The sequence below is a fragment of the Lissotriton vulgaris genome, chromosome 5 (genome assembly GCF_964263255.1).
Source record: "Lissotriton vulgaris chromosome 5, aLisVul1.2, whole genome shotgun sequence".
Taxonomy (NCBI): Eukaryota; Metazoa; Chordata; class Amphibia; order Caudata; family Salamandridae; genus Lissotriton; species Lissotriton vulgaris.
Window position 1 is genome coordinate 510,027,179 of NC_141693.1, and position 23,042 is coordinate 510,050,220.

The 23,042-nt window shown below is 54.0% G+C and overlaps 1 non-coding gene and 2 pseudogenes across 1 annotated transcript; all 3 read right to left on the reverse strand.

The window, feature by feature from the left end:
- Positions 1 to 4,822: 4,822 nt before the first annotated feature.
- LOC147711149 (28S ribosomal RNA) lies at positions 4,823 to 7,492 on the reverse strand (annotated as a pseudogene).
- A 226-nt stretch (positions 7,493 to 7,718) lies between these two features.
- On the reverse strand, positions 7,719 to 7,872 carry LOC147711150 (5.8S ribosomal RNA). Its single transcript, XR_015296218.1, has one exon. It is a non-coding gene; the product is annotated as a 5.8S ribosomal RNA (ribosomal RNA).
- A 7,682-nt stretch (positions 7,873 to 15,554) lies between these two features.
- LOC147711151 (18S ribosomal RNA) lies at positions 15,555 to 16,664 on the reverse strand (annotated as a pseudogene).
- Between the last annotated feature and the right edge of the window lie 6,378 nt (positions 16,665 to 23,042).

Genomic DNA, 23,042 nt, shown 5'->3' on the forward strand with positions numbered 1-23,042 from the left:
TGACCTATGCATTTATTTCTCTTTATGGGAGATTTTGCAATTATTCATTATTGATTTAGCTTTATGCTACGTTCACTCTTGCATTATATTTCTTGAACTCTTTATGAGTTCTGACTGACATTTATGCCTCATTTGTCCATGGATATAGAGATTTTTTCCTTTATTGAGTGTTTTGTATGCAATCTATAATACGCTCTGTATTGATTTCTATTTTTCCCTATTCTCAATTCTGTAACCTGATTGATATCTCACTAATGAATTAAGAGTCAGAGAAACTGAAACCTTGATTGGAAAATACATCCCTTCAAACTACTCATAACTCTCATTATTGCTTTAAATATTTATTTCTATTTGATTTTCTCTTGTTTATGCAAAGTCTCCTTTTTGGTCATCACACGGTGGCAAAGGTCCTTTGCCTTAAACAGAAAACAAGGGGTAATGTTGTTTTTGCTTTGAGAGATTACCATGAAATTTCTGCTATATCAGTTTGGTAGCAGAGTCCTGATTCCTGATACCAATGCTCAGAACTTGAAGACTGGCAAAGTACTGGAAGGTAATGTGAGAAGGCGAATGCTGGAGTGGTGTGAGAATCAATAGGGTTGTGAACTGTTGTGAATATGCTAGAAGGTATTATTAGTAGTGTTGAAAAAATAGAAAGGTTTTCACAGATGATGAAATTTTGCTCATTAGACTTGACAGAAATAAAATGGACTTGTGACACTACAAAGAAGTTGTTTTATTTGTGTTTTATGCTGTGTCTGCAGTTAACCCTAATGGAAGTGTAGCGGGTCCACCTTTGGCTTGAGATCCCGGGATTAGCACAAGGGCAGTCCTAGTGTGGCATACACTAAGTGAAGTGCGTTGTCTGCTGTTGATGCAGTATTGAGCAATACCCATATTGTAAGTACTTACACAGGGAATCTTGAGAGAGTGAAGAATAGTGGGAGCTTATTTGCGTCACTTCAGAAAGCACATCTGGAGAAGTCCTGAGAGTCTATTACTTGAAAGAGGGTAAAATCGCACTGGTGGAGGTTTTGCTGGAGTGAAGAGAATTCTTAGAGTACATGATTCTATCGTTTTTCTTTTAGTGGAGCACACAAGCAGTTTTAATGCTGGTTTTGCAAAGGGAGGGTCAGTAGCAGGAGGTAAACTGATTGAAATTGAAATTGTGATAGTATTGGAGAAAAGAAATTGCATTGAATTATTGCAGAATTGAAATTGTTTAAAGGCTTTAAGAAACTGTTGGGAGGTAAAGTGAAAAATGTGATTTTAATTGGTGATGCCCCTAAGGAAACACCTGTGCATTTTATGTCTACCAAATTGGGACAGAATTCATTTTTGTGGGTTTGCCAATGTGCACGCTAACTGAGAAAAAGGGTCCTTTGAGGTTTCCAAAATATGGTACCTTTGAATTGCAAATTATTGACAGATTAAGAGAAATGTTATCTGAAATGAAGACACCATCTAGAACTACACAATTTGAAGCTTTAAGCAAGAGACAAAGAAAGAGAGGATGAAAAGGAAAAGGATCAGATACAGTAGAAGGGAATAAATGATGACAAAAAGCTTCAAATGAATAGTTATTTAGGGGATACAATTATTGGATGCATTATAAACTGAGTGTCCACTGCCTTATGTGGTCCCCATTATAAATATTAATAATAGTGTACCAGTAATTACTACAGTGGCTACTGCTTCTGTTGAACCAAGACAAATACATATTAAGAGCACTGTGCAGACATTTCAGATTGACCCACCACCTGTTTTTTCAACACTGAGTGATATCTCCAGGTGTTACCGCTTCAATTGTGACTGATTCAGTAGAAAATACTACAAGCTGCAGTTAGCACAGACGGTGCCTAGACATATTGTGACTCATAGAGCTGCAGAAGGACTAATTATGTTAGGGTTTATTTCTGAATCTTAGAATTCACTGATTATTGAACATAAACTACTCCAGACAGTCCAAGCATTTAAAGATGGGGGAAATGGTCTAGGACAAAATTAATATATTTGGAGATGGGATTTTTCAAACATGCTTGAGGAAGCAGCTGTGATTAAAAAGATTGAGAGCATGGGGCAATAAATTAATCCAGACCCCAAAAAAGATAGACAGCTTAATGTTTCAAATTTAAATATTGAACATGAAGAAATGATCCAAGACTGTTTCGATTTTGAAAGCTTAAACCAATGTCAGGAAAAAGATTTCATTTCCATGAGTAAAGAAATTACAACATCTGCAGTACCACTCATGATAGAATGATTGATCTGACCCAAAAATACGAAATTAATGTTTCAGGAAGTTTCCATTTCAGAAACTTTTCAGGGTACATATGGATGATGAACCAAATGAGACAATGCGCTCTTCAGGAATGCAATTACACATTGAAAAAGAAAAAGAAAAAACCAGACCTAGCATGGAAACTGGAGAAAAAAAGAAACCACCAGAACTTGTTGCGGAAAATAATAAACAGAATGAGGGAGAAGCTTTTGCTTACCCATTGAGAGAAATAGTGGAAGAAGTGCATGTTCTTGTACCACAGAACAAAAGTGAACTTGCAGCAATTGTGAACACATTCCCAAAGTTGAGAGAAAAGCCTATGCTGTGTTACACTCAAGTTGATGAATCTGTTGAAATTTCAAAGGAGTTGTGTATTAATTAGGGGTGGGCAGAAATCTCTGCTCTGCCAGCGTGGTGGATAAAGCCAGCCAGCCCTGCTCCAGGGGTCCCTTCTTCTGAAAGCAGCTAGGCTGGGCAGAGCCTCCCCGGGCCCCAGTGAACCCCCGTCCCCAATGCCCAGACCCTCAGCTGGCTTGCAGGACGTGAGGCTCCTGCAACCCGGGGCCCACCGGACGCAGCACAAGCCCCGGCCCAGTCCCAGCTTCTGAATTCTAGCCAGGCCGGGGAGAGCCTCCCCGGGCCCCGGGGGACCTCTGTCACCAGCGCCCTGACCCTCGCTGGCTTCCAGGACGGGGGCTCCTGCAGCCTGGGACCCTGGGAGGCAGCATGAGCCCTGGGCCCGTGCCCAGTCCCAGCTTCCAAACACTAGCCAGGCCGGGGAGAGCCTCCCCGTGCCCTGGTGGACCCCTGTCCCCAGCACCAGGACCCTCTGATAGCTTGCAGGAAGAGGGGCTCATGCGCCACAGGGCCCCCAGATGGAGCTCAAGCCCCAGGCCCAGTCCCAGCTTCCGAACCCTAGCTAGGCCGAGAAGAGCCTCCCCTGGACCTGGTGGGCCCCCGTCCCCAGCTCCCAGACTCTCTGATGGCTTGCAGGATGAGGGGCTCATGCATCATGGGGCACGCCAGACACAGCTCAAGCTCCGGACCTGGTCCCAGGTTCCGAACCCTAGCCAGGCTGGGGAGAACCTCTCCGGGACCTGGTGGACCCCTGCCCCCAGCACCCAGACCCTCTGATGGCTTGCAGGATAGGGGGCGCATGCATCCCAAGGCCTGCCGGATGGAGCTCAAGTCATGTGCCTGGACCCAGCTTTAGAACCCTAGCCAGCCAAGGAGAGCCTCCCCGGGACTCGGTGGACCCCATACCCAGTGCCCAGACCCTCTGATGGCTTGCAGGAAAGGGGAGGCTCCAGCAACCCATGGCTGGCCGAATGGAGATCAAGCCCCGGTCCCTGCTTCCCAACCCTAGCCAGGCTGGGGAGAGCCCCCCTCGGCCCGATGAACGCCCGTACCCTCGGCTGGCTTGCAGGACAGGGAAGCTCCAGCACCCCAATGGCCTGCAGGACAGGGCTCAAACCCTGGGCCTGGTCCCTGCTTCCAACACCCAGCCTGGCCAGCAGGAAGCCTCCCCGGGGCCCGGTGGACCCAGGTCCCCGGGACACTGGACTCCTCTGCTTGTTTCCTGCCACGGGGAGGCTCTGGCATCCCCCATGGCCTGCCGGACAGAGCTTAAGCCCCGGGCCCAGTCCCAGTTTCTGAACCCTAGCCAGGCTTGGGAGAGCCTCCCTTGGCCCCGATGAATGCCAGAACCTTGGCTGGCTTGCAAGACGGAGCTCAAGCCCCAGGCCTGGGCCCAGGTTCCAAACTTTAACCAGGCCATGGAGAGCCTCCCAGGGGCCCCGCTGGACCCCCTGTCCCCAGCACCCAGACCCTTCGCCGGAACCAAGGAGGCTTAAGCTCAGGCCGCGTCCTCTCCCAAACGGCCTGCCCGGGGAGTCCATTTTTCTTGACTATTAAGCCCCCACATAGTGGGGGCTTACAGGACTTTGGAGAAGGACAAAAGTTGGAGCTAGCCCGGCCGCCAGCCCGCAGGGCCAGCTGGTCACCCAGCCTGCAGGACCATCCAGTTACCCAGCCCACAGGGCCATCTTGTCACCCAGCCCGCAGGGCCATCTGGTTCACCCGCCGGTCCGCAGGGTTATCTGGTCACGCAGCCAGGCAACCAGATGACCCGGGACAACCCAGCGCCCGGATATCCTGGGTGGGTGCCGTACTCAGTCACCCTTGCAGTCCAGCGAGCGTGACCAGGCGCTCCGAGGCAGGTGCTCGGGATGCTCCTTCACAGCGGCTGCCGCTTCTCGCCTCTCTGCTAGCCTTGCCCGGGAGCAGTGGGAAGGGAAGGCCCAGCTGGCCCAGGCCATCTGGTCACCCTGCTGACCTGCAAGGGATGGCGGCCCCCATCCCTGCACCCCGGTGGGGAAGGGATGGGAGGGGGAGGCCCCCGTGCCGGAGGCCTCGTGGTAGAGGCAGCCTTCCACAGGCCCACGTTACCCCCTCCGCATCCCACCCACTGACCCGGCGGCAGAGGGACCCACCCCTGGGTGTCGGGGAGGAGGGCATTGGCGGGCACCTACGCACGGAGAGACAAAAGCTTGGCTCAGAGGATGTCTTTAAATAGATCACAGCAATGTAGCTGCTCTGCTACTTAAGAAACCCTGACCCAACCCTGAATCAGGTAGTCTACGAATGATTTAGCACAGGGTGCCCCACGAACATGTGTCGCACTAAGGGCGATGGAGGTGGCCCTCTTCCTTTCGCGCTCCGGTCCCCAAGCGAGTGGCTCTACGCACCGGCCCCCGAGAGAGGCCAGCTATCCCAGGCCAATGGAGGCTCCATGGCACTACGGTATAATTTCGGTTTAGGGGGGATTCTGACTTAGAGGCGTTCAGTCATAATCCCACAGATGGTAGCTTCGCCCCATTGGCTCCTCAGCCAAACGCATACACCAAATGTATGAACCTGTGGTTCCTCTCGTACTGAGCAGGATTACTATTGCAACAACAGATCAACAGTAGGGTAAAACTAACCTGTCTCACGAGGGTCTAAACCCAGCTCACGTTCCCTATGAGTGGGTGAACAATCCAACGCTTGGTGAATTCTGCTTCACAATGATAGGAAGAGCCGACATCAAAGGATCAAAAAGCGATGTCGCTATGAACGCTTGGCCGCCATAAGCCGGTTATCCCTGTGGTAACTTTTCTGACACCTCCTGCTTGAAACCCAAAAAGTCAGAAGGATCATGGTCTGTATTCATACTGAAAATCGAGACCAAGCGAGCTTTTGCCCTTCTGCTCTGCGGGAGGTTTCTGTCCTCCCTGAGCTCGCCTTAGGACACCTGTGTTATTGTTTGACAGGTGCACCGCTCCAGTCAAACTCTCCACCTGCCACTGTCCCCATAGTGGGTCGTGCCCGGTGGGTGGTTGGCGCCGGGCGCTTGGAGCCAGAAGCAAGAGCCTTACGGGGCTTGCCGCCCACCTCACAGGGTAAGTGAAAAAAACAATAAGAGTAGTGGTATTTCACCGGCGGCCCGAGGGCCTCCCACTTATCCTATACCTCTCATGTCTCTTCACAGTGCCCTTGGCTGTGGTTTCACTAGATATTAGGTAGGGACAGTGGGAATCTCGTTCATCTATTCATGCGCATCACTAATTAGATGACGAGGCATTTGGCTATCTGTACCACCTCGCGGTGGCTCATTCTGGGTTATTATGCTGCCCATCAGCGTCAATTCGGTTTTGCTTCCAACAATACAACATTCTTTCGCTCCAGAGTACAGCCACACTGAACTCTGTCCTCACTGGAACTGGGATCACGTATAGGCCAGAGATAGTATTACTATTCCAACAATTTTAAGATTGTCTATGAACAGTCCTGAGAAATAAAAATGTGAATAGCAGGACATCAATAATCAGTGTGTGATAATTATGTGTATGCGATTATTTGAGACCTATTCATCATCCAAGACATTACAATAAGTATGATGTACACAACTATATCTAAATTGTTATAAGCACACATTTATAAAATAAAATACACATCTATAAATTGCACATCTAATTAGAAAAAAGCACATCTAAAAAAATTCACATCCATAAAATTCACATCAATATTAAATCTTGTGTCAACTATAAACCTATATGTTAAAACATTATGCTTTATAAGGGTGACATGTGTGCTGCAAGAAAGTGTACTTCTCAGTATAAGCTTGATATTCAATTGTCCATGAATACTTGGCACATTTTAAGAGTGTCCATTAAAGTAGTCAGGCAAACATTTTTCTTAAATGGAAATTACATTTGCAGAACTAAATCAGCCAGAAAACATCATTACATTGAGGCCAAATACCACCACATCCAACAATAAAGCCATGAAATTTTACAGTGCACATGCCAGCCCTCACCATCATTGCGCCACAGGGTTTTGCTTGACCCTCCGACTCGCGCACGTGTCAGACTCCTTAGTCCGTGTTTCAAGACGGGTCGTGTGGGTAACCAACATTGCCGCAGACCCCTGGTGCCCGGTGTGGGCTTCCCTGCCGAGGGGCAGCTGGGAACAGGTGCCCGGGGAAGGGCGCAGAGGCGGTCGAATGTCCCTCGGCCCACGGACACAGCAAAGCTGGTGCCAGGGGGGCTGTAACACCCTCCGCCGGAGCGGAAGGCCACCTGCCACCACAAAGCCTTCCCAGCCGACCTGAAACTGGTCACAGCGCACCGCTGCAGAGGAAATGTGCCCTGCGGGGGCCGGGTAGGGCCCTGGCACTGGTCCCGCGGAGGGGATATGGAACACCTGGACCACCGACCTTCCCGCCTAGTTGAATCCTCTGGGCGGACTGCACGGACCCCACCCGTTTAACTCTCAACGGTTTCACGTCCTCTTGAGCTCTCTCTTCAAAGTTCTTTTCAACTTTCCCTTACGGTACTTGTTGGCTATCGATCTCGCGCCCGTATTTAGCCTCGGATGGAGTTTGCCACCCGCTTTGGGCTGCATTCCCAAGCAACCCGATTCCGAGAAGACGCCGGGACCGCTAACAGCCTAACACCGTCCGCGGGGTGAGCCTCGATCAGAAGGACTTGGCTCCCTGAGCGACTCCGGGGAGTTGGTCTTCTGTATACAACATTTCCCACGCCCGGGGGATTCAGCGCTGGGCACTTCCCTCTCCACTCGCCAATACCCGGCCGCATCCTGGTTAGTTTCTTTTCCTCTGCTTAGTAATATGCTTAAATTCAGCGAGGCGCAACGTCTGATCTGAGGTCGTAGTGGCAGCGTCAAAGAGGGTTGCCGGGGGAGGCCAGGCCCCTGCCGGAGCAGGGGCCTGGCGTACCTGGCAGCACGCGCCCCCTTGGCAACAGGACCCGGCGAGGGACCCTGCCACGGGCAAACAGGGGATCTGACCTTGTGGGGGGACAAAGGGGAAGCAGAGCTAACCCTGTGACTGCCCCAGCCGCGTCCTAGGGAAGCCCCGGAGTGATTGATGATCGAGCAACCCTCACACAGGCTTAGTTCTGGGAGGAGCCCGAGGCTGCAAGGTGTATTCAAAGTGTTGATGATCAATGTGTCCTGCAAGTCACATTAATTCTCGCAGCTAGCTGCATTCTTCTACGAAGCGTGAGCCGAGTTATCCACAGCTAACAGTCATAGGCAACTTTTTGAAAATGTTTGCCCACCTGCGGGTGCAGGAGAGGCGGGAGAAAAGTGACACCGTCCGTCCGCCACCCGCTTGGCTCCACGACCCGGGCGCCCTGTTCAAGGCTTCCCCTCTGGGAATCAGAGTGCACCGCTGGGAGAAAATAAACTTTGCCAGGCACTTGGCCCATGAGTCCCCACACCCCCCACGGGTGAGGAAGGGGGATGTGACAGGAGCAGGCAGCTGCCGGTCCCTCCCTGGGTCTTCAAACCCCTTAGCCCGGCCGCACGGGACCAGGTCGAACTGGATACCTGGCAATGAGGGGGGGATGCTCTACCTGCACATCAAGCCATCCATCGCTGGGCAGCCCGAGCCGTGCCAGCGGGCTGGCGATCGGCCCACCCCACACCCTTTGCCCTGGTAGGGGGTGCCGGAAGGGAAAATCCAGGCAGCTCTCCATCCAGCACGCCTCCTACTGAGAGGAGCCAGGGTCCCCTCGCAGGCCCTCGGCCCCTTCTCTTTCAGGCCGCCCTACCGCACGAGAAGGGCTGCACCTCGGTCGCCCGGACCCCGATTGAGCAAGGACTCAGACCAGGAAGAGCCCAGCAGGCACCAGGGCCTTTCGAGGTGGTACCAGCCCGGTGATGCACTGCCATTCGGTTTACCCCCACCACTGTGGGGGTCATGCCAGGTGAACTTGGGTTCCATCTTGGTGAGGGACAGGGGACGGGGACTACCCCCCAGGCCCGGTCCCTCACGCATCGGTCGGGCCCTGTCCAGGGGAAAGAGGCCCGCCGAAGTCCCGGTCCTCATCCAGGCACCCAATGCGGCCGCGGACCGCTCCGCCAGCCCGGGCGTGCCAGGGCAGTGCTGGGCCCTGTGCCTAGGGTGCGTGCTCGCAAGAGGCGGTCGAGGGCTTTGGGCTGGCACCATCAGTCGCTCGGGCCACTCCACCGTTAATGATCCTTCGGCAGGTTCACCTACGGAAACCTTGTTACGACTTTTACTTCCTCTAGATAGTCAAGTTTGATCGTCTTCTCGGCGCTCCGCCAGGGCCGTTGCCGACCTTGGGGGGGCCGATACGCAGATCTCACTAAACCATCCAATCAGTAGTAGCGATGGGCGGTGTATACAAAGGGCAGGGACTTAATCAACGCAAGCTTATGACTAAGTGTGGGCGGCCAGCTACGCTCCGTGCACAGAGTGTGCGTAGTGCCGCCTACTCCGCATTTTGCGGAGCGGGCGTAGCCAGGCGGCACTACGCACGCTCCGCAGACGGAGCGTAGCTGGCCGCCACCCGCCTCCCTCCCGCCCTCCCTAAATACTTTCAATTAAAGGAGTCAAATAATTAAAACGCACTTACCTTGCCCGCCGCTGCCCGCCGCGTCCCCATGGCTCGCTATCTTTCGTCTTCCGTCTTCTTTACTTGGCTGGCGGCCAGTGGTGTTTGCGGAGTGGGGCTACGCGGAGTGCGGAGGTGGGCGTAGTTTCTCGCCCACTTCGCGTAGCTCAGCGAAGCCCCACTCCGCCAACTCCCCCAGGGTTACTTATGACCCGCACTTACTGGGAATTCCTTGTTCATGGGAAATTATTGCAATCCCCAATCCCTATCATGAATGGGGTTCAGAAGGTTACCCGCACCTGTCGGCAAAGGGTAGACACACGCTGATCTGTTCTGTGTAGCGCATGTGCAGCCCAGCACATCTAAGGGCATCACAGACCTGTTATTGCTCGATCTCATGTGGCTGAACGCTACTTGTCCCTCTAAGAAGTTGGACGCCCACCGTTGGGGGTCGCGTAACTAGTTAGCATGGAGGAGTCTTGTTCGTTAACGGAATTAACCAGACAAATCGCTCCACGAACTAAGAACGGTGAGGTATCGTCTTCACGTAATCACCCACCACCCTCCTGTCCCACTGTACGCATTGGAACACTCTGAGTGACATCACTTAGAATGTCACCGCTGTGAGCGTTCCAATGCGAGCGCCAGGAGCTGCGATACCGGCAAGTGTGCTCAGTCAGCTGCTGCTGAGGTCGTTGTTGTTGTATGCTTAAATAAAGAACATTTCCACTACTTATTGGTGTCTATCCTCTGTGAGACAATTCTACACTGGCGACGAGGATCAAGAGAAGGAAAGGAAAACGCAACCTCAACACGCAAAAAAGAGAAGTAAGAAACGGAGTTGATAGAGGTAGACAGACTGGGCAAATTAAAAAGAAGGAAAACGAGAGAAGACATAGTGGAAAAAAAATAGAATGAGCGGCTAAGGAAGGTGATTTAGAAGTAAATCACAAGACCACAACGCATCAGCTGTCAAGTCAAGTGTGACGGAGGAGGAAGCAGACATTCCCAAAACAACATTGTGAAAGTAAATAGAAATAGTAGCACACATCACGGGGCAAGACAAAGGCATAGCGGAGCGGATTGGGACAGTCGGGCTGACGCAAAAACCCACAGACTCTGCAGGCAGTCAGTGTCAGAAAAGGTGCTGCGTAGGGAGAATTGCCAACAGTTGACGAGGACACAAATGATAGCCTGAATGAGAGTGGCAGTGTGATGGAAGCAAAACAAGGAAAGGAGGCAGGCAGAGCGAGCTACTCCCGGTGAGTGAGGCATGGGGTTGCGGGACGGCGTGAACTGCGACAGCAGAATGGGGCGTGGAAAGTGAGGAAGAGTGTTATCCCTAGTGTGTGCCAACGCGGATTGAAAGGTTGTGGCGGAAGAGTTCAGGAGAGACTGTGAACTCGCACAAAAGAGGGAGACAGCGGATATTCATGACGGAGGCACAGTTGCGAGTGTGAAGAGAAGCTGTTGGTCGTCGCCATGCTGAATCAACTGGTGACTGTGGTGACGCACAAGAAGTTTTTTTTTAGAGGCACTATGGACATGACAGCCTGAGGTAACTGGAGGAGTGCTTTCCATATCCTGTGGCACTTCCAGTAACTCGATGAAACGTCAAAGAACTGGTCTGTGATCAAGTGAAACAAAGCACTGACTGAAAGAGGTCACACTAGGTGACACTGCCACCTAGTGAGCTCCAAGGTGCACTGCGCTCATTTATCAAAATTGAGGTTATCAGGATCAATGTGAAATATTGAGTACTGCTAAATATCACTTCTGTAGTGGAAAGGTGTTATTACCCTTTGTCATTCCAAAAAAATAAAACATCTTATTTTAGAGCCCACTTACATACCTGTAGGGTGGGCATTACCAAGTGCAGTGGAGAAACAGATTAGCAGAGTAACTTAGGAAGCATGCAAAATGTAACGCCACCCCATTTCTTACTATCGAGTCCAGGGGAGCCCACCATACAGTGGAAAAAATGGAAAAAAGTGTTCATGAACTATGCAGTTGTATGCGGGTCGAATCTGGGGTTGGAAAGAAAAGTGGCTTTGTTGTCGGATTATATGGGGGAAGAGGGTGAAGAAGTGTTGGAGCATCTCCCAGAGCTAGGCGCACATGAAGCTAGGGGACTGAATGAATTAGAAATTAGTCTCAAAAAGCTAGATTTACACTACCTCCTCAAAACTAGCACTATAATGGAAAGATACCATTTTGGTAAAAGAGGACAGAAGGAAGGGGAATCAATAGAAGATTTGTATCTGATTTACGGTGGGTGCCTGGGAAGAAAGAATCAGGGACCAGTTTGTGTTAGCGTGCAGAACTGAACATGTGCATGAGGAGTTGTGGCTAAAAGATGACCCACCACTAAGAGAGGTACTTATAGTTGCTAATCAAGTGGAACACATGATGCAATATGCAAGTGAAATTAAACAGGACAGTGAAAGCAAGGCCAGCGAGAGTAAGGCTAAGGTGAGCGAGGTGGTGGCAGAAAGTGACAGTGTACTGCAAGTCAAAGAACAGAAGATGGTACACAAAGAGCAGAAGGAGAGCAAAACAGGATGGTCACTCAAAGGCAACTGCTATAGGTGTGGGAAGCAAGGGCACATGGCGAATTATGAGGTTTGCCCTGCGCTTAAATACACGTGTAGCAAGTGTGGCAGGAAAGGCTATTTTAGGCAGTACTGCAGGAGTGGTCAGGGCAATAAGAAGCAAGCAAAGGAAAACGCAACCAGGGTGTGTGTTGAGATAGTCCTGCAGGTGCAGAGTAGTCAAATCAGCAATCCTAAACACACCATAAAGGTTGAAGAGACTGGTGTAGAAGCTATGTTTGAACCGTGATCCAAAATAACGATCTTTAATGCTAAAGAATTCGAAAGGGTGGCCAAAGGTAAAATCAGGTTGAACAAAATGGATGTAAGGCCAGGGGGCTATGGTGGACAACCCATTAGCATGAAGGGCTACTTCTGGGGCACAGTAGAGTACAAAGATAGACTGAGAGTGTCTAAAATGTATGTGTCCTCGTTGGGAGACAACATTCTGGGGTGGCAAGCCCAAAAAGAATTAGGCATATACCTTAACCCAAACAAAACCCCACACATTTTGGTGCAGGAAGTAGAGGAGTCTTGGGACAGCATTGAGGCAGAGTTCAAGGAAGTATTCAGTGGCGAATTGGGATGCCTGAAGAATTACTCCCACAGGATAAAACTGAAAGAGCATGCAGTACCAGTTGTAGCTAAAGTCAGGAACCTTCCCATAGCAATCCAGGAGGCGGTTAAGGCTGAACTAGAAAAGTTATGTAGCCTTGGGGTCAAAGAACCAGTGGAGGCAAGGGAATGGCTGGCGCCGATCGTCGCAGCAAGAAAGAAGTATGAATCAGTTTGCCTATGCATTGACCTCAGGGCACTGAACAAGGAGGTCGTGGTTGACAATTTACCGCTGCCAAATATCACACAAATGATGAGCATGTTGGAAGGAGCAAAAGTTTTCTCAACACTGGATCTGACCTCGGCCTACCTCCAAGTCAGGCTCCACGAAGACTCGCAGGAACCTACAGCGTTCGTGGTGCCAATGGGAGCGTTCAAATTCAACAGAATGCCTTCGGGCTAGTCTTGGCTGCAGCCGTGTTCCAAGGGATCATAGGAGGCACCCTGAGAAAAATTCACGGCGCCTTGTGCTATCAAGATGATGTGTTGGTGTTCGGCACAGATAACGAACACCACAATGCAAGGCTGAGACAAGTGTTGGCGAGATTTAGAACGCAAGGACTCACAGTAAAGAGAGAAAAGTGTAGGATTGGTTGCAAGGAACTAGACTTCTTGGGACACAAGGTGACACCGGGTGGGATCCACCCTAAAGCAGAACTCCACAAAACCATAACCAACTTGATGCCACCGAAGAACAAAGATGTAATAAAATTGTTTATGGGAATGCTGGAATTCTACCGCAAATTTGTACGGAACTTCGCAGGATGACAAATGCTATACTCCGTTTGCTCAAGAAGGACGTAGTGTTCGCTTGGGACGAGGTGTGCCAGAATGAATTTGAGGATGGGAAGACAGCACTTGCAGAAGCACCCAGCCACAAAGCATTCATACCCCATAGGAAGACAGTAGTAACAACCGACGCGAGCTCGAAAGGGCTCAGAGCAGTCCTCACACAAGTAGGAGCTTGTGGGGAGGAGACAATAACCTTCGCCTCGAGGTCCCTGCGGAAGTCCGAGCTCAACTACTCGGTAATCGAGAAGGAGGCCTTGGCGATACACTGGGCCATGAACAAGTTCAGGGATTTCATCTGGGGAACAAAGTTCACTCTACGTACAGAACACAAGTCATTGGTTGAAGTTTTCAACAGAAAGGGGCTTGACGCGATCTCAAGCAGAATCAGGCGCTGGGTTGTAAACCTCCAGGAATATACATTCTGCGTTGAATATGTACCCGGAACATGGAACCTAACAGCTGACTGCCTCTTGCGCCTAGTGGAAGAAAAGGAAGAGGATGAGTCCTGTGAGAAGAATAGTGAAGACAAGGATGATTTCCAAACAGAAAATGTTTGTGTGATTACTCAAGGGGCCATTGGAGAAGAATCTTGGAAAGAAGCCCTTAGGGCAGATGACCTGCTTATGGGAGTGTGCGAGCGAGTAAAAGGAGAGTGGAAACACAAAGACAAACAAGACAAATCCATACGCCATTTCTGGATGGTCCCGGAGGAACTGTCTATCATTGACGAATGTCTGTTCTGTGGAACAAGGCTGATCCCACCCAAATCTGCGAGAGAGCATCTGGTAGACTTAGCCCATGACGGACACCTGGGCATCACTAAGACCAAACAGAGGATGCGGGAGGACTACTGGTGGTTGTGCATGGACCACATAACTGAAAGGAAAGTAAGAGACTGCATTCCATGTATGGTTAGCGACAAAGTCCTGAAACAGCATACACCTCCCATGCTGTGCAGGCCGCCCCCTTCAGGGCCGTAGGATTAAGTGGCATTGGACATAATAGGCCCACTGGCGGGAGAGATACGCACACCGTATGTCTTAGTGCGTATGGATCTATACTCGAGATGGCCAGAGGTGAAATTAGTACCTGAAATCACTACGAAAACGAGTTCCTACAAGAACTATTCCTCAGAGAAGGTCTACCCAGCAGTCTGTGTTCCAAAGAAATTAGAGACTTTCTCGAGAAATATGGGATTGAACATAAACGCTGCGTGCTTTACCACCCTGAGACTAATGGGATGGTCGAGCGGTTCAACAAGATCCTCAAGGAAAGCGTCCAGTTAGCGAAAACCAAAGGACTGAACTGGAGGGAAGAAATTGTGAAGCGTCTGGAAGCCTATCGCTTGACTCCACACCAGACAACGGGAGCCACCCCCTTTGAATTGCTACGGGCGAGAAGGCCCAATACCAACCTTTCACTGGGATGGATGGGCTGGCACAAAGGATGGACAGATCACCCTAGGGAGTACAAATGGTTAGACAGGCAGCGCAAGGCCGTGAATGAGAGGAAAGAAAGATTTGACAAGTTACATTCCACACAAGAGGCAAGGTTCAAGGTAGGGGATGATATAAAAATCAAAGCGCCCACAGGCAGAGCAAGTTGGTCTGAGTTCAGCAAATCCACAAAGATCATCAAACTATTTAGAAATGCTGTGAAGACTCAGGAGGGGAAGATTTGTAACCTTGGAAGAGTAGTAAGATACCAACCTCCCAATGAAGACACTTACCTCGAAGAAGGGAGGGTTGACGAATCTCAAGTGCAAGGGTAACTGCCCATTAGGGAGCGTTTTGGGGCATCCTACCCTGCTAGCAGAACCAGCCAGAGAGTGGTTAAATGTCCCAGGCATCTAGAGCAATATGTGACCAGGTAGTGCGAGTAATGTTTTGTACTGTTACAACCCTGCTTATTTATTGTGTTGTGTAGGGAAGGAGGATGTGTGGTATCATCTTTACGTAATCACCCACCACCCTCCTGTCCCACTGTATGCATTGGAACACTCTGGGTGACATCAGTTAGAATGTCACCACTGTGAGCGTTCCAATGTGAGCGCCGGGGGCTGTGATACCGGCAGTTGTGCCCAGTCAGCTGCGGCTGAAGTCGTTGTTGTTGTATGCTTAAATAAAGAACATTTCCACTACTTCTTGGTGTCTCTCCTCTGTGAGACAATTCTATAAACAGCCATGCAACACCACCCACAGAATCGAGAAAGAGCTATCAATCTGTCAATCCCTTCCGTGTCCGGGCCGGGTGAGGTTTCCCGTGTTGAGTTAAATTAAGCCGCAGGCTCCACTCCTGGTGGTGCCCTTCTGTCAATTCTTTTAAACTTCAGCTTTGCAACCATACTCCCCCTGGAACCCAAAGACTTTGGTTTCCCGGAAGCTGCTCGGCGTGTCGTGGGAATAATGCCGCTGGATCGCTAGTCGGCATCGTTTATGGTCAGAACTACGACGGTATCTGAATGTCTTCGAACCCCCGACTTTCGTTCTTCATTAATGAAAACATTCTTGGCAAATGCTTTCGCTTTGGTTCGTCATGCGCCGGTTCAAGATTTTCAACTCTAGGGGCACAATATGAATGCCGCTTGACGACCGTCTTAATCATGGCCCCAGTTCTGAAAACCAACAAATTAGAACCAGAGTCCTATTCCATTATTCCTAGCTGAAGTATTCAGGTAACCGGCCTGCTTAAATCACTCTATTTATTTCAAAGTAAACGCTTCGGAACCCCAGGACACTCAGTCAAGAGCATCAAGGAGGCGCCGAGAGGCAGGAGCTGGGACAGGCGATAGCTCGCATTGCGGTAGACCGCCAGCTCAATTCCAAGATCCAACTACGAGCTTTTTAACTGCAGCAACCTTATCATACGCTATTGGAGCTGGAATTACTTTTGCTGCTGGTACCAGACTTGGCCTCCAATGGATCCTTGTTTAAGGATTTAAAGTGTACTCATTCCAATTACAGGGCCTCGAAAGAGTCCTGTATTGTTATTTTTCGTCACTATCTCCCTGAGTCGGGAGTGGGTAATTTGCGCGCCTGCTGCTTCCTTGGATGTTGTGGCCATTTCTCAGGCTCCCTCTTCGGAATCAAACACTGATTCCCTGTTACCCATGGTCACCATGATAGGCACAGAAAGTACCATCGAAAGTTGATAGGACAGACATCCGAATGTATTGTTGCCGTCACTGGGACGTGCGATCGGCCCGAGGTTATCTAGCCAAAGCGGCTTGGCGTGCCCGGATTGATCTTGGTCTGATAAATACATGCATCCCGGGAGGTCAGCGCTCGTCGGCATGTATTAGCTCTAGAATTACAACAGTTATCCAAGTAACAGATGGAACGATCAAAGGAACCATAACTGATTTAATGAGCCATTCGCAGTTTCACTTTACTGGCCGTGTGTACTTACACGTGCATGGCTTAATATTTGAGACAAGAATATGCTACTGGCAGGATCAACCAGATAGCTGCACCTGACGATGGGGTGGGGGGTCGCATGCCCATCTCCCCGACCGGCCCCCTTCGCGTGCCCCTCCATCTCGTGGGAGCCTGCTAGGAGAAGGAGCCCACCCGCCTGGGCGGTAGGGCTCGCTGGAGGGGTGTGGAGAGGTGCGGTTGATTTGGCACCGGCAGGCCCATCCATCTCCCCCGAGAGGGAGAGGTGGGCCGAGGCGCAGCTTGAGCGAGACGCAGGGGTGCCGGGGCCTGGCGGTGGCAGCACCCTTCGGAACGTTCATTCTGAGCTGCTGTGTAAATGTGCTGGGCAGAGAGGGGTGATGTTGTGGTGCGCGGGGCCTACAGACCTGCTAGCAGCAGTCATCCGAGGGCCTGTCGCCACCCGACCCCTTCCGCTTGGGTCAGACCACTGGGGGGCATGAGCTGCTAGAGCCACTCGGCCTTCCCTCTCTGGGTTAAGGGGCTCCCGCCAGGCGGCAGGCCCTCGAGTCGGACGGTCCATGCTGGGTGGAGCTCTTTGCGTGAAACAACAGCCAAGGCTGGCCAAGCAGTCCATCCCTAAACAAACCGGAAGTGCCCAATCAATCAGAGTACAGTTGGGGCATCCACCTGGCTGGCCGCCCTGCGCAGGGGGTATGCTGGCATAGAATCCCCTGCCTGCCCGCTCCCGGGGCAAGCAGACTCAGGAGAAACAGGACCATCCTGAAGGGGCCGAGAGGCAGGTGCGTGCCCTGGCCCCTGGGGGCACCAGCGGGTGGGCCAAGGTTTTGCCTTCCCCGTCTCAGCATCACCGGACCTCACAAAGGTCTGCCTGAGCAAAAACAGAGAAAATGGACCATCATGAAGGGCCCGAGAGACAGGTGCATACCGGGGCTCCTGGGGGCCCCAGAGGGAAGGGCTGGGTGCCTCCTTCCCCATCTCAGCATTGGCGGACCTCTCTGAGGCCAGCCTGAGCAAACTCGGAGAAAAAGGACCATCGGGAAGGGCCCAAGAGGCAGGTGCGTGCCCAGGCCCCTTGGGGCCCTGGCGGGCAGGCCCAGATGCCGCCTTCCCCCGTCTTGGCATCGCCAGACCTCACAGAGGTCAGCCTGAGCAAACAAAGAGAAAAAAGACCATGGGTAAGGGGCTGAGAAGGAGGTGCGTACCCGGGCCCCTGGGGGCCCAGGTGGGTGTGCCCAGATGCCACCTTCCCCTGTCTCTGCATTGCTGGACCTCACAGAGGTCTGACTGAGGGAAAAATCTCAAAGAAAGAGGACCATCCGAAAGGGGCTGAGAGGCAGGTGCCTACCAGGGCCCCTGGGGGCCCCGGTGGGTGGACCCGAGTGCTGCCTTCCCCGTCTCAGCATCACCGGACCTCACCAAGGTCTGCCAAAGAAAACACAGAGAAAAAGGACCATCGGCAGGGGGCTGAAAGGCAGGTGCTAACCCGGGCCCCTGGGGGCCCAAGTGGGAGGGCCCGGGCTCTGCCTTCCCCTGTTTCAGAATCGCTGGACCTCATGGAGGTCTGACTGACCCTCTCCCTAGTAATCCGGAGGAAAATGACCCCCCTTTCTTGTAATCCGTGCACACGAGGTGACAGAGGGGACCTAAGGTGCAAAAGTACCCGACCTCCTGGGGCCCTCGCTGGGATCGGGGAGGCAAATGGACTCTTATCGGGACTTCGAGGGAAGCTCGGCCATCTAGTCGACCTATAGGAAAGCATTGTGGGTGATCAGATGGCCGTGGGGATCTGAGCGACCAGATGGCCGAGGGGATCTAAGCGACCAGATGGCCGGGCAGGAAAGGGAAGCCATCTGGCCACTCTGTGCCCCAACCAAAAGAGTGAGAGGGTGCCAGGGCATGGGGGGCCAGAGGCCGAGGGCCCCAGCTGGGCCCTAGCCTTGGAAGCTGCTAGGGGGACCCAACGGGCTATCCGACCTAGGTGCCTGCGGACACCTTGACACGCAGGGGAGGCCTGCACGGGACCAACAGACCCCTGTCCTGGGCCCTTGGTGGAACAGCAGGCAGGGGGATAGGGGCCAGGGCCGGAGCACCCGACCTGGGGCCTGTCGGGACCCTTGTATTGTATAGTATTGTATTTATTTCTTATACTGCGCAACTGCCACCCTACGGGTATCCTGGCGCCTGATAAGGATGTAGTTCGATGAAGCAAACAATACAGGTGTAATTATGTCAGATGAAAAAGACAACCGAACACTGTTTGATGGAGCCTGGGAATTAAACTTTGGCAAAGAGCCATGTTTTTAGACTCTTTCTGAATCCTAGCAAGGTGTTGATTTGCCTAGTATTCTGGGGTAGCTCATTCCACAGCCTTGATGCCGAAGTACAGAAGGCTCTACCTCCCATCCTTGACCTCCTAATCCCTTGGACCCAGCTGGGGCTCCCAGGATCGAAGGCGCAGGGGATGCCTCCCCGGACCCCGTCCTGGGCACCCTGCCACACGGCAGGATGAGGGACGGAGCCCGGGGTGGGGAGGCCGCCCTCCCTGGGGCCCTCAGGGCCCCAGCCGGAGCTCCTGAACCCAGCCAAGCAAGAGGAGGCTCCCCGGGCACAACAGAACCCCGTCCCAGTCCTTTGGCAGTACGGCAGGCTGAAGGGTGGGGCCTAGGGATGAGGCACCCGACCCGGGGCCCGGTGGGGGACTTGGACCCAGCCGGGGCTCCCAGAACCATGGGCACAGGGGATGCCTCCTCGGTTCCTCCGGACCCTGTCCCGGGCACCCTGCCATGCAACAGGACCAGGGACAGAGCCCGGGGTGGATAGGCCGCCCTCCCCGGGGCCCCTGGAGCTCCTGAACCCAGCCAAGAATTGGGTGGGTCCCAGGGCCAGAGCACCCTACGCGGGCCCGGTGAGGCCTTTGGACCCAGCCAGGGCTCCCGGACCCAAAGGTGCAGGGGAAACATCCCCGGGCCCGCTGGACCTTGTTCGGGCACCCTGCAATGCAGAATGGCCAAGGACAGATCCTGGGGTGGGGAGGATGCCCCCCTGGGGCCCGTGGACCCAGACCAACAGGGGGAGGCTCCCTGAGCCTGCCGGACCCCATCCAGGGCAGTCTGCCCCACGGCAGGCCCCAAGGATGGGCCTGGGGCTTGGGCGGAATCCTGACCTGACCAGCGGCCGGCAGATGAGCCGCTAGGCGGAGAGGGGTCCCAGAGTACCTTGTCCCTAATCATCGGGAGGAAGGCTACCCTCCCTTTCTGGGAACCTGTGCACACCGAGTGACAGAGGGGGCCCTGTGCATGAACATGCGTACCTCCTGGATCACTGGCTGGGATCGGGGAGGCAAATGGACCCTCATTGGGATTCCAGGGCGGCCCGGCCATCTGGTTGCCTCATTGGAAAGCACTGTGGGCGACCAGATAGCCGAGGGGACAGGTGCGACCAGATGGCCGGGACCGAAAGGACTCCCGTATGCCTGCCCTGAGCCGAGCCGAGCCTTCCCGGTAGGGCTCCCACCTGCCCACTCAGGGCATGGGGGCTCGGTGACCCCGGCTGGGCCTCAGGTAGGGGGAGGACCACCAGAGCTCTCAGGCCCGCATGCCCAGGGGAAGACTGCCCAGGACCCATGGAGCCTGTCCCGGGCACTTTGCCACACCACGGGCCGGAGGTGGGAGCCCCGGGCGCCTGGGAGGTGTTGCCCGGGCATAGCTCATCTGGTCCCCGGCAGGGAACCTACAGCCCGGGAGGGGTGCTCCGGCATACCTTACCCCTACTAACCCAGAGGAAAGCCACCCCTCTTTCTGGGAACCCGTGCGTACCGAGTAACGAAGGGGATGCTCTGCGCAAATGTGCCCGACCTCCTGAAGTCCTGGCTGGGATCTGGGAGGCGAATGGACCCTCATCGGGACTTACAGGGTGGCCCGGACATCTGGTCATTGGAAAACACTATGGAAAACATTGGAAAACACTACGGGCGACCAGATGGGCGAGTTGACAGGTGCGACCAGATGGCCGGGACCAAAAGGACTCCCTTCTGCCTGGCCGGGCTGAGCCGAGCCTTCCCGGTAGGGCTCCCACCTGAACACGCAGGGCTCGGGAGGACAGCCCAGGACTCATGGAGTCCGTCCCGGGCACTTTGCCACACCATTGGCCTGGAGGAGGGAGCCCCAGATGCCTGGGAGCCATGGAGCCCGTCCTGGGCACTTTGCCATGCCGTTGACCTGGAGGAAGGAGCCCCAGATACCCAAGGGAGGACTGCCTAGGACCCATGGAGCCCGTCCAGGGCACTTTGCCATGCCATTGGCCTGGAGGAGGGAGCCCCAGATGCCCGGGGGAAGACTGCCTGGGAACCGTGGAGCCCATCCCAGGCACTTTGCTATGCCGTGGGCCGGAGCCCCCAGACAGAGGAGAGGTGTTATCTGACCATAGCCCATCTGGCCCCCCGCAGAAAACCGCCAGCCCTGCCCCTAGTAAACCCAGCTGCCCAATCAGAGCCTTCGTGGTAGGGCTCCCACCTGCCCATGCAGGACTTGGGCTTGGAGGCTCGGGGACCCTGGCTGGGCATCATGCACAAGAGGACAAAAGGAGCCCTCTGCCCTGACGCCCGCGGGAAGGACTGCCTGGGAACCATGGAGCCCGTCCCGGGCACATTGCCACACCGTTGGCCTGAAGGAGGGAGCCCCGGACGCCCGGGTGTGGACTGCCCGGGACCCATGGAGCCCGTCCTGGGAACCGTGCAACACCGTTGACCTGGACGAGGGAGCCCCGGACACCTGGGGGATGACTGCCCCGGACCCATGGAGCCCATCCCGGGCACTTTGCCATGCCTTTGGCCTGAAGGAGGGAACCCTGGATGCCCGGGGGAGGACTGTCCAGGAACAGTGGAGCCCATCCCAGGCACTTTGCCATGCCGTGGGCCGGAACCCCCCGGCTGGAGGAGAGGTGTTGTCCGACCACAGCCCATCTGGTCACCGGCAGAGATCCGCCAGCCCGGGATGGGTGTCCCGGAATACCCTGCCCCTAGTAATCTGGAGGAAGGCTACCTCTCTTTCTGGGAACCCGCGCGTGCGGAGTGACTGAGTGACGGAGGGGACCCAGGGCACGGAGGCGCCCGACCTCCTGGAGCCTCCACTGGGATCAAGGAGGCAAAGGCACCTCATCAGGACTTCCAGGGAAGACCGGCCATCTGGTTGCCCCATTGGAAAGCATTGCGTGCGACCAGATGGACAAGGGGAAAGGTGCGACCAGATGGCCGGGACCGAAAGGACTCCCTGCTGCCCACCCAGAGCCTTCGCCGTAGGGCTCCCTCCTGCTCATGCAGGGCAGAGCTTGGGGGCTCGGGGACCCCGGCTGGGCCTCAGGCATGGGGAGGACCACCTGAGCTCTTGGGCACAGACGCCAGGGGGAGGACTGCCCGAGACCCATGGAGCCTGTCCAGGGCACTTTGCCATGCCATTGGCCTGGAAGAGGGAGCCCTGGACAACCTTGGGAGGACTGCCCAGAAACCATGGAGCCCATCCTGGGCACTTTGCAATGCCATTGGCCTGGAGGAGGGAGCCACGGACGCCCAGGGGAGGACTGCCCAGGCACCATGGAGCCCATCCCAGGTACTTTGCCATGCCGTTGGCCTGGAGGAGGGAGCCCCGGCCACCCGGAGAGGACTGCCTGGGACCCATGGATCCCGTCCCGGGCACTTTGTCACACTGTTGGCCCGGTGGAGGGAGCCCCGGATGCCCAGTGGAAGATTGCCTGGGACCCATGGAGCCTGTCTCGGGCACCATGCCATGCCATTGGCCTGGAGGAGGGAGCCCCGGATGCTCGGGGAATGACTGCCTGAGAACCATGGAGTAGGCCTGGGCAAAGAACTACGCTACGCTCACGTAGTTTGCGAAGTTTGTGCTACTTCGCACTAGGCGAACTGCACGTAGCACAGTGTGAACACGCATAGCGTAGCGTAGCGTTGTGCAGCGGTCATTTTTTTGCTTGCTCGCAGTCCTCACCGTCAAGTTGGCGACCGCGAGCAAGCATAATAACACGCCGGCGAGACTTTTTCCTCGTTCGCGATCAGCAACATCAAGTTGGGGCCCAGCCGATCGGGGAGGACTGCCCTTGCCCCTGGCAGATGGACTCTTGGCAGGCCGCAGGATCAATCAATCACAGTCATTTATAGAGCGCACTACTTACCCGGAGGGTCTCAAGGCGCTGGGTGGGGTGTGCTGCTCCTGCTCGAATAGCCAGGTCTTGAGCTTCTTCCTGAAGGAGAGGTGGTCTTGGGTCAGGCGCAGGTCGGTCGGGAGGGAGTTCCAGGTCTTGGCGGCCAGGTAGGAGAAGGACCTTCCTCCTGTTGTCGTTCTTCGGATGCGGGGGACGGCGGCGAGGGCGTGGCTGGCTGATCAGAGATGACGTTTGGGAGCGTAGAAGTTGATGCGGTTGTTGAGGTAGCTCG